The 12,432-nt window shown below is 44.7% G+C and overlaps 1 protein-coding gene across 1 annotated transcript in view; it reads left to right on the top strand.

Annotated features, from left to right (window-relative positions):
* Positions 1 to 12,432, top strand: part of slco3a1a (solute carrier organic anion transporter family member 3A1a) — a 119,983-nt gene that overhangs the window by 1,947 nt on the left and 105,604 nt on the right. The window lies entirely within an intron of this gene.

The following is a 12,432-nucleotide window of genomic DNA, read 5'->3' as shown; positions in this document are numbered from 1 at the left end:
ATCCAATAATAACCAGGATTGGGGTAGATATACACCAGGATAGCGAAGTGAGAACACCAAGGTGGAAGTTAGATAAAGCTGATTGGCAGATGTTCCAAATGGTGAGTGAAATAAAATGTGTGGAATTAGTGAATAAGGATATTACAGATGTAGAAGAAATGAATGGAAAAGTGACTACGGCAATTATACAAACAGCTGAAGAAACAATTCCTAAAAAGACAAGCAGTAAACGAAGAAAGCGCGTACCATGGTGGAATGAGAGCTGTAGTATACAGTAGTAAATAAAAAGAGAAATAAAGCTTTTAGGCAACTCAAAGCTCACCATACACTGGAAACTTTAACTATAAAAGGGTGCAAGCAGTAGTTAGGAAAACAATTAGATCAGCCAAACGTGTATATTAGAGACAATTCTGCAATAAAATTGGAAGAGAAACCCAGCTATCAGACATATGGAGAACAATTAGGAAAATGAGCGGAATAAGAAACAGTGTAGAAATACCAGTGTTAAGTAGCAATAATAAAAATGCGATTATCAATGCAGAAAAAGCAGAACTTTTGGTAAAAACTTTTGTGAAGATCCACAGTACTGAAAATCTATACTCAACAGCTAAGCAGTGTAGCGATCAGACACTTGTTCCAAATCCAGGGATCGTAGAAAGAAGGACTACATCAGGGGGAGAGTTGGACTTGCCATTTACTCTATTTGAATTAAAAAGAGCCATATCAAATGCATGGCAAACGGCACCAGGGAAAGACGGTATATGCTATAGCACGTTAGGTCACATGAGAGACATCACACTTGATGTAGTATTAAGACTGTTCAATATGGTATGGAATACAGGAAAAATCCCATTAACATGGAAACAGGCAGTTATAGTGCCAATAATCAAACCTGGCAAAGACCCGTCAGATCCAGCAAGCTATAGACCCATAGCATTAACGTCACAGTTAGGCAAAACTATTCAGAGGATGATAACAGATAGATTAGATCACTATATAGAAAGTAAAGGTCTTCTTTCAGTGTATCAGTCAGTATTTTGTAAAGGTAGGGGGACAATGGATTCTATATTATGCCTAGCATCAGAAGTTAGGAAAGCTCAAACTAACAAAGAAAGTGTAATTGGTGTATTTTTTGATGTTGAAAAAGCATATATGATGCTTTGGAAGGATGGACTTCTAATTAAACTCAACAAATTAGGAATAAATGGTAAGATATATAATTGGGTATTAGACTTCCTGAACAGAAGAACAATAGAAGTTAGAGTAGGTGCAGAGTATTCAAATAGATATGCAGTGGAAAATGGTACCCCACAAGGCATATGTGTATGTAGCCCAATACTGTTTAATATTATGATTAATGACATATTTGATCAGGTCGGAGAAAATATAGGTAAGTCGCTTTATGCGGATGATGGGGCACTCTGGGTTAGGGGTCGGAATATAGAATATTTAAGAAAGAAAATACAACATGCAATAGGGAAAGTAGAACAGTGGGCAATGAATGTGGATTTAAACTATCAATTTCAAAATCACAAGGTACATGTTTTTCTAAACGTCATAAAACAGTACTACTTAAATTATATGGAATGGATCTTTAACAGGTCAAGGCTGTGAGATTTCTTTTGGAGTGCTTTTTGATGAGAAGCTGACCTGGGGTCCGCACATTGATAAAATTAAGAACAAATGTAAAAAGATTAATAATGTTCTGAGATGTCTGTCAGGGCAAGACTGGGGAGCAAGTAGGGCATTGCTCATAAATATCTATCAGGCTCTTATGAGAGCCGCCTTTGATTATGGCTGCCTAGCATATACAGTATCTCACAAAAGTGAGTACACTTTTGTGAGATACTCTCCTCTTCCACTCCTCCATGACGACATCATGGAGCTGGTGGATGTTAGAGACCTTGTGCTCCTCCACTTTCCGTTTGAGGATGCCCCACAGATGCTGCATAGGGTTTAGGTCTGGAGACATACTTGGCCAGTCCATCACCTTCACCCTCAGCTTCTTTAGCAAGGCAAAAGTCATTATCATTCTGGAATACTGCCCTGCGGCCCAGTCTCCGAAGGGAGGGGATCATGCTCTGCTTCAGTATGTCACAGTACATGTTGGCATTCATGGTTCTCTCAATGAACTGTAGCTCCGTAGTGCCGGCAGCACTCATGCAGCCCCAGACCATGACACTCCCACCACCATGCTTGACTGTAGGCAAGACACACTTGTCTTTGTACTCCTCACCTGGTTGCCGCCACACACACTTGACACCATCTGAACCTAATAAGTTTATCTTGGTCTCATCAGACCACAGGACATGGTTCCAGTAATCCATGTCCTTAGTCTGCTTGTCTTCAGGCTTTCTTGTGCATCATCTTTAGAAGAGGCTTCCCCCAGTATGAGGGATTGTGAGAGCGATGACACCAAATTTAACACACCTGCTCCCCATTCACACCTGAGACCTTGTAACGCTAACAAGTCACATGACACCGGGGAGGGAAAATGGCTAATTGGGCCCAATTTAGACATTTTCACTTAGTCGTGTACTCACTTTTGTTGCCTGCGGTTTAGACATTAATGGCTATGTGTTGAGTTATTTTGAGGGGACAGCAAATTTACACTGTTACACAAGCTGTACACTCACTACTTTACATTGTAGCAAAGTGTCATTTCTTCAGTGTTGTCACATGAAAAGATATAATCAAATATTTACAAAAATGTGAGGGGTGTACTCACTTTTGTGAGATACTGTATGTTGTCATCACCATCAAATCTTAAAAAGCTTGATGTAGAACAGGCACAAGCACTCCGGATATGTACTAGAGCATTTAAATCATCACCAGTGACTGCATTACAGGTGGAGATAGGAGAGATGCCATTGTGTATCAGGAGGGTTAAGATCATGCTGGCATATTGGGTAAATCTACAAGGGCATAGCAGGGTGCACCCCACAAAAGCCATCTTACAAGAATGCTCAGAGTTTTATAGGACTAACCTTAATAGTTTCAGATGGTTAGGAAATGCAAAGGCACAAAATGCAGGACTCAGTCAGCTACAAGTAAGCCCCATTGTGGCGATACCAACTGTACCACCCTGGAGATTCATAAAACCATCTGTAGATACAAGATTACAACAAATATTAAAAGAGAATTCTAAAATAGCACCAGAAGGGATAATAATTCAAAACTATATGGACCAGTATCAGGATAAATTACTCATATATACAGATGGGTCAAAACAGCCTGAGACAGACCGTACTGGTGCACCTTTTTCATTCCTTGGTATGAAGTAGCAGTCATAAAAAGAGTGACCGATCACTTATCAGTGTACACTGTAGAATTATTAGGAGTCCTATTGGCACTGCAGTGGTTGGAAAAAAATCGTGAGAACCAAGATGTCGCTATAGCTTCTATAGCGATAGTCTGTCAGCACTATCAAATATACAGTCTGGGAAAACCTCATGCAGACAAGACATTGTCTACCAAATACTTTACCTGCTTCTCATACTTCATGCTAAGGGGCTGAATGTTTCCTTCTTCTGGGTTCCTGCACATGTAGGGGTAGAAGGAAATGAAACTGTGGATGTACTGGCAAAAAGATCGATAAAGCATGAAACAGTTGATATGCAAGTACCATTAAGTAGAGCAGAGATCAAAACCATTATAAAGGGACACACATAAAATATGGCAGGAATACTGGGACACAGCTGACACCAGACGACACCTATATACTATACAAAAACAAGTAGGCATGAGTGTGAGGCAGGGCAGAAACCCAAAGGAAGAGATGATAATTACGCGTCTTAGAATAGGTCATGCTGGCTTAAATCTAGCATTAAACAGAATAGGAAAACACCCCACTGGACTCTGCACACACTGCAGTACACAAGAGACGGTAAAACACGTCCTGTTAGACTGCAAAAGATATGAGGAAGAAAAAACTGAGCTAGAGATGCAAATTGGAAAGCAAAACATGACACTAGAAAACTTGCTAGGAAAACATCTGGGAAAATGCACCACCCCCTAATAAACTATCTAAAAAATACTGGTATAAGTGAGAGACTTTAGTAATCTAGTAGGATTATCTAGTATATAGTTATTTATCTCTTTATTTTTGTTTATTTATATATTGTTGTTAATGGTATTATTATTATTATTATTATTATTATTATTATTATTATTATTATTACTTTTTTCCTGCCAATCTACTGCCCACACTCCAGTCCAGTAGGTGGTGGTAATGCACCTTAAGTTGGTTTGCCAACAGCCATTAAAACAAAAAGAGGAAAAAAAGAAGAAGCCTGGAATTATTAATGACTCTTTTAAGGTGCTCAGAATTGGTTCCTTCTTTTGGGAGTCAATAACCCTGTTTGTCATGCACTTTGATTTTTGAAACTTTGCAGACGTTTTTACATTCACAAATAGTTATATAACACACTACATGAAAGGTAATATTTGAAAAAACATAATAGGTGCACTTTAACTTTCTATATTTGGTTGCATACTGTGGTAACTTTTTATGTTGGCTTGATAGAGCCAACATACAGGGGCTGACTTAGCACTAGGCAAAGTTTGGCAGCCGCCTTGGGCCCCCAGAAGACAAGGCCCCCTAAAAATGCAGATTATGCATAAATGCAGATTATACATATTACATAACAGGGGCGGATTGGCCATCTGGAGTTTTCCACTGAGCAAACTCCCGTCCCACTGTGACGGAAATTTTATTTATAATAAATATATATATAATAACTACAATACATATCGTAACATTTTTGCATCATGATACAAACCCGAATATACAGTAACAAATTTCCATTATCATCCAAAAAATGAGCAATAGCCCAAATCCCTTTGGATTTCCATTCTTCGAAATATACAGATTTTCTGCCTAACTTTATATATCTATTATTCCAAACTGGAGTGTTGTAAGGTGTACAGTTATGTTTAAACAATAGTTTCCAATAGAGTAGCACTTGCTGATGGAAAGTTTCACTGGTAATGAGGTTCATTTAAAGTCACAACATAGAAAAAAGTTTATTCCAACCAGTTTTTAAAGATTGTACTGGGGACAATAAACCAAAAAGAGTGGCTATTTTGAATATAGGATTTTAATTTCAATTTCAGTACATCATTCACAATGTCAAAATCAATCGCATTTACACCCCATCTTCATATTTTTTAAGTCCTGTACTCCTTTCTTATGTACTGACATTTATTTCTCCAAATTAATTTTAAATTCACTTTATTTATTGATTTAATCATTCAGGTTAGAAATAATAATCCCCAAATATTTAACTTCCCTCTGAATTTGGATATTAAATAATGACTGTGTCACGTATTGTGACGTAATGGAGATAAGGTAGGATGCAAGCGAACAGTTTTATTGAGAGACACACAGGCAGGTAAATCCAGAACGTGATCCAAAAATGTAATCCAGTAACATGCAAAGTTCAGACGATCGGCAAACAGGCATAAACGAAGCAAGGCAGGTATCAAAGTCGTGGTCACGGAATACACGGTCGATATACCAAACATGAAACATAAACAACAGCAAGGGACTGGTAGCGGAGAAACCAGCGTGAACTTAACAAACGAACCTAAACATGACATGAACTATGACTATGAATCTAAACATGAAACATGAAACTATGGACTGACTGTGGTTATCTATCGTAAGGACTCTAAACTAATCTACTATAACTCATTCAATATTCCGCGTTGTGTGCTGGGAGGCGCGCGGTATATATGCGGAGATAATCAGCGTTGTAATGGCTGACGGCTGAGGGCAATTCAGACACACGTGAAACTACAACCAATGACAGAACGGGGAGGAGACATGACAGAAACATAAACAAATGCACGTGTCGAAATGTCACGATTGTCCACAAGGGAAAAGCAGGTGCTCGCGCACCTGCTCGTGCACGAGCGCTCACATGCTCCACAGCGCGCTGCTTAAAGGGGAACTCGTGACAGAACCCCCCCCCCCCCCAAGGGCACTCCTCCCGGAGTGCCAAGAAACATCCATCTCCATTGGCGGCCCCGGCCCCCTGGGCAGAATGTCCCAAGCAGAGCCTGGAGACTGCACGGCGTTCTTGGCGAAACAAAAAAGCAGAGCGACGCACACGGCAGAGCAGGGAAGCAGAGCGACGTCCTCAGCTGAACAGGTAGGCAGAGCGACGACCACAGCCGGGCAGACAGGCTGAGCTACGTCCTCGGCGGAGCATGAAAGTGGAGCGACGTCCTCGGCAGAGCATGAAGGCAGAGCGATGACCACAGCCGGGCAGACAGGCTGAGCGAAGTCCTTGGCGGAGCATGAAGGCAGAGCGACGTCCTCAGCGGAGCAGGAAAGCAGAGCGACGTCCTCGGCGGAGCAGGAAAGCAGAGCGACGTCCTCGGCTGAACAGGGAAACAGATCGATGACCACAGCCGGGCAGACAGGCTGAGCGAAGTCCTCGGCGGAGCATGAAGGCAGAGCGACGATCACAGCTGGGCAGGCAGGCGGAGCGACGTCCTCGGCGGAGCATGAAAGCAGAGCGCTGTACTCAGCTGAGCAGGGAAACAGAGCGACGTTCTCGTCGGAGTATGAAGGCAGAGCGATGTCCCCGGCTGAACAGGTAGGCAGAGCGACAACCACCGCCGGGCAGACAGGCTGAGCGAAGACCTCGGCGGAGCATGAAGGCAGAGCGTGGGTCTCCGTGAGGCCAGGGAGAGGAGTGTGGGTCTCCGTGAGGCCCGGGAGAGGAGCGTGGGTCTCCGTGAGGCCAGGGAGAGGAGCGTGGGTCTCCGTGCGGCCAGGGAGAGGAGCGTGGGTCTCCGTGCGGCCAGGGAGAGGAGCGTGGGTCTCCGTGCGGCCAGGGAGAGGAGCGTAGCTCTCCTCGAAGCAGGAGGGGGGAACAATGTTCGCCATGGAGCAGGAAGGCTGAGCGACGACCTCAGCTGAGCGGGGAGGCTGAACGACGACCACAGCTGAACAGGGAGGCTGAGCGACTACCTCAGCTGAACAGGGAGGCTGAACGACGTCCACAGCTGAGCAGGGAGGCTGAGCGACGTCCACAGCTGAGCAGGGAGGCTGAGCGACGTCCACAGCTGAGCAGGGAGGCTGAGCGACGACCTCAACTGAACAGGGAGGCTGAGCGACGTCCACAGCTGAACAGGAAGACTGAGCGACGTCCACAGCTGAACAGGAAGATTGCAGCTCTGGAGTTGAGATCTCCTCGTAGATCTCAGGCTGGGGCTCTGAGGTCACCAGGTGAACCCTGGGCATGGGCAGAACTTGGGCGGCCGTGTCGGTAGACTCGGGCGTGAGCAGAACTTGGGCGGCCGTGTTGGTAGACTCGGGCGTGAGAAGAACTTGGCTGTGCGTGTCGGCAGACTCGGGCGTGAGCATAACTAGGCTGTGCGTGTCGGCAGACTCGGGCGTGAGCAGAACTTGGCTGTGCGTGTCGGCAGACTCGGGCGTGAGCAGAACTTGGCTGTGCTTGTCGGCAGACTCGGGCGTGAGCAGAACTTGGCTGTGCTTGTCGGCAGACTCGGGTGTGAGCAGAACTTGGCTGTGCGTGTCGGCAGACTCGGGCATGAGCAGAACCTGGCTGTGCGTGTCGACAGACTCGGGCGTGAGCAGAACTTGGCTGTGTGTGTCGGCAGACTCGGGCGTAAGCAGAACCTGGCTGTGCATGTCGGCAGACTCGGGCGTGAGCAGAACTTGGCTATGCGTGTCAGCAGACTCGGGCTTTGGCAGAACTTAGGTGGTCGTGTCGGTAGACTCGGGCGTGAGAAGAACTTGGCTGTGCGTGTCGGCAGACTTGGGCGTGAGCATAACTAGGCTGTGCGTGTCGGCAGACTCGGGCGTGAGCAGAACTTGGCTGTGCTTGTCGGCAGACTCGGGCGTGTGCAGTACTTGGCTGTGCGTGTCGGCAGACTCGGGCGTGAGCAGAACTTGGCTGTGCGTGTCGGCAGACTCGGGCGTGAGCAGAACCTGGCTGTGCGTGTCGGCAGACTCGGGCGTGAGCAGAACTTGGCTGTGTGTGTTGGCAGACTCGGGCGTGAGCAGAACCTGGCTGTGCGTGTCGGCAGACTCAGGCGTGAGCAGAACTTGGCTATGCGTGTCAGCAGACTCGGGCTTTGGCAGAACTTGGGTGGTCGTGTCGGTAGTCTTGGGCGTGGGCTGAACTTGGGCGACCGGGTCGGTAGACTTGGGTGTGGACTGAACCTGGGCGACCGGGTCGGTAGACTTGGGCGTGGGCTGAACTTGGGCGACCGGGTCGGTAGACTCGGGCTTGAGCAGAACGTGGTCGGCCGTGTCAGTAGACTTGGGTGTGACATCAGGAACTTGAGACTTGACTTGGACCTCAGGGACTTGAGATTTGACTTGGACTTGGACCTCAGGGACTTGAGACTTGACTTGGATTTCAGAAACTTGAGACTTGACTTGGACTTCAGTGACTGGAGACTTGACGTGGACTTGGACCTCAGGGACTTGAGACTTGACTTGGACTTCAGTGACTGGAGACTTGACTTGGACTTGGACCTCAGGGACTTGAGATTTGACTTGGACTTGGACCTCAGGGACTTGAGACTTGACTTGGATTTGAGAGACTTGAGACTTGACTTGGACTTCAGAGACTGGTGAATTGACTTGGACTCCAGATACTAGAGACTTGACTTGGACTTGGACCTCAGGGACTTGGTTGTCCGTGTTAACATCAACTTGTTGGCTCATCTGCTCATAATGCATGTGGAATGGAAGATCAGCACTGTTCGCCACATTAACTCCCTTCAACAGCTCATCCAAGTTGTAGCTCTGCCCTTGTTCTCCAAACTCCCTCAGAAACAGGTCCGAAAACTGCCTACTGTTCTCCAGTACCCGGGGTCTCATGGCTGCTACTCGCTGTGCCCACTTGCGAGCTGGGCCAAAAAATCGGGACATCATGAACTTAATCCATTGTCTCTCCCTTGGCTTCGGGTCAAACAGGCTTGAGAAGTAACTCTGGCAGTCTATCATAAAATAGTCCGGATAACCAAAGAAGCCATCATACCGATCGGGAAGGTCCATGAAAGTCCATTGCGAGAACTGCATAGAATCCAAGGCGGGGATGATTGGCGTGGACCTCCGGGTTCTGCGTTCTCGTGCTGCATCCATGATGGGCGGAATATTCTGTCACGTATTGTGACGTAACGGAGATAAGGTAGGATGCAAGCGCAGTGTGAACAGTTTTATTGAGAGACACACAGGCAGGTAAATCCAGAACGTGATCCAAAAACCTAATCCGGTAACATGCAAAGTTCAGACGATCGCCAAACAGGCATAAACGAGGCAAGGCAGGAATCAAAGTCGTGGTCACGGGATACAGGGTCGATATACCAAACATGAAACAAACAACAGCGAGGGACTGGTAGCGGAGAAACCAGCGTGAACTTAACAAACGAACCTAAACATGAAACATGACACGAACTATGACTATGAATCTAAACATGAAACATGAAACTATGGACTGACTGTGGTTATCTATCGTAAGGACTCTAAACTAATTTACTATAACTCATTCAATATTCCACGTTGTGTGCTGGGAGGCGCGCGGTATATATGCGGAGATAATCAGCGTTGTAATGGCTGAGGGCAATTCAGACACACGTGAAACTACAACCAATGACAGAACGGGGAGGAGACATACAGAAACATAAACAAATGCATGTGTCGAAATGTCACGATTGTCCACAAGGGAAAAGCACGCTCACATGCTCCACAGCGCGCTGCTTAAAGGGGAACCGTGACAGACTGCAGAGGAAATTCATGTAAAGTTAACATTTCGCATTTTTCTAGGTTCAAATGTAACCCTGAAGCTTTAGAAAACTGCTTAACAGAATGTAAGGCTAGTGAAATTTGATGTTCCTTTTTTAAAAACAATGTTGTATCATCAGCAAACTGACTTATTATTTACCTATCCAACACCATTAAACCTTCAGTACCATTATTTTTTATCAATATAGATAGCTCTGTAACCATTATAAACAATAACGGTGAGCTACCACAACCCTGATGAATTCCCCTTTAAATCGGAAATCTTGTGCAGGTTCCATGGCCTAGAGCTACAGAGCTGTTGATTCCATAATATAACATTTCAATTCAATTTATAGATCTTGCTCAAAAAATCTAAATGCTGTAAGGTTTTCAAAATAAATGGATGCTCAATGGCATCAAATGTTTTATAAAAATCTATATATAAAAAAAAAGAAGACGAAGAAGAAGAAGAAACCCACTCCCTTGAACCACATCATTATAATCAAGTAAATCTAAAAACCAGTCTAATATTATTATGAATTGACCTTCCTTCCAGAAACCCTGATTGTGTCTCATTAAATTATAATAGAAATACCTTTTTTCAGCCTAGCAGCAATAGCCCAGAATGTTTTTTTGTAACTGGTGTTAAGCAGAGTGATACAGTATCTCACAAAATTGAGTACACCCCTCACATTTTTGTAAATATTTGATTATATCTTTTAATGTGACAACACTGAAGAAATGACACTTTGCTACAATGTAAAGTAGTGAGAGTACAGCTTGTATAACAGCGTAAATTTGCTGTCCCCTCAAAATAACTCAACACACAGCCATTAATGTGTGTTGAGTTCACTAAGTCACTTTTCACTAAGTGAAAATGTCCAAATTGGGCGCAAAGTGTCAATATTTTGTGTGGCCACCATTATTTTCCAGCACTGCCTTAACCCTCTTGGGCATGGAGTTCACCAGAGCTTCATAGGTTGCCACTGGAGTCCTCTTCCACTCCTCCATGACGACATCACGGAGCTGGTGCATGTTAGAGACCTTGTGCTCCTCCACCTTCCGTTTGAGGATGCCCCACAGATGCTGCATAGGATTTAGGTCTGGAGACATGCTTGGCCAGTCCATCACCTTCAGCTTCATTAGTGTGTTTGGGGTCATTATCATGCTGGAATACTGCCCTGTGGCCCAGTCTCCGAAGGGAGGGGATCATGCTCTGCTTCAGTATGTCACAGTACATGTTGGCATTCATGGTTCCCTCAATGAACTGTAGCTCCGTAGTGCCGGCAGCACTCATGCAGCCCCAGACCATGACACTCCCACCACCATGCTTGACTGTAGGCAAGACACACTTGTCTTTGTACTCCTTACCTGGTTGCCGCCACACACGCTTGACACCATCTGAACCAAATAAGTTTATCTTGGTCTCATCAGACCACAGGACATGGTTCCAGTAATCCATGTCCTTAGTCTGCTTGTCTTCAGCAAACTGTTTGCGGCCTTTCTTGTGCATCATCTTTAGAAGAGGGTTCCTTCTGGGACTACAGCCATGCAGACCAATTTGATGCAGTGTGCGGTGTATGGTCTGAGCACTGACAGGCTGACCCCCCACCCCTTCAACCTCTGCAGCAATGCTGGCAGCACTCATATGTCTATTTCCCAAAGACAACCTCTGCATATGACGCTGAGCATGTGCACTCAACTTCTTTGGCTGACCATGGCGAGGCCTGTTCTGAGTGCAACCTGTCCTGTATGGTCTTGGCCACCATGCTGCAGCTCAGTGTAAGGGTCTTGGCCATCTTCTTATAGCCTAGGCCATCTTTATGTAGAGCAACAATTCTTTTTTTCAGATCCTCAGAGAGTTCTTTGCCATGAGGTGCCATGTTGAACTTCCAGTGACCAGTATGAGAGAGTGTGAGAGCAATGACACCAAATTCAACACAACTGTTCCCCATTCACACCTGAGACCTTGTAACACTAACAAGTCACATGACACCAGGGAGGGAAAATGGCTAATTGGGCCCAATTTGGACATTTTCACTTAGGGGTGTACTCACTTTTGTTGCCAGCGGTTTAGACATTAATGGCTGTGTGTTGAGTTATTTTGAGGGGACAGCAAATTTACACTGTTACACAAGCTGTACACTCACTACTTTACATTGTAGAAAAGTGTCATTTCTTCAGTGTTGTCACATTAAAAGATATAATCAAATATTTACAAAAATGTGAGGGGTGTACTCACTTTTGTGAGATACTGTAGGTCTCACATTTTTGGGAAGTTTTGGGCATCGGTGTAATTAAGCCTTGCTTTCATACTTTGTATTAACTCTTTCCTCTCAATACATTCCTTTATGGCACTGAGTAATAGATTTGTCAAATCCCCCCAAATTTTTTTAAAGAAGCATTAGTAAGCCCATCTGTCCCTGGGGATTTGTTTAACGGCATCTTCATAACAACTGAATCCAATTCTTCAATCCTAAGATCTGAATCGCATAAAATTTTAAAAGAGTCCTCAGTATGTGGAATATTGTTCCGGATTTTATCCTCTGAGGAAAAATCTGAAGAATATAATTTAGAATAGAACAGAAACACTTCTTTTTCAATTCTTCTAAAATCTTTGCAGTCCTCTTCTCGAATCATTAAACTACTGATAGAGTTTCTTT

This window comes from Ictalurus furcatus, chromosome 4, assembly GCF_023375685.1.
Source record: "Ictalurus furcatus strain D&B chromosome 4, Billie_1.0, whole genome shotgun sequence".
Classification (NCBI taxonomy): domain Eukaryota; kingdom Metazoa; phylum Chordata; class Actinopteri; order Siluriformes; family Ictaluridae; genus Ictalurus; species Ictalurus furcatus.
The sequence above is the reverse complement of the archived record's forward strand: the minus strand, read 5'-3'. Positions and strand labels throughout refer to the sequence as shown.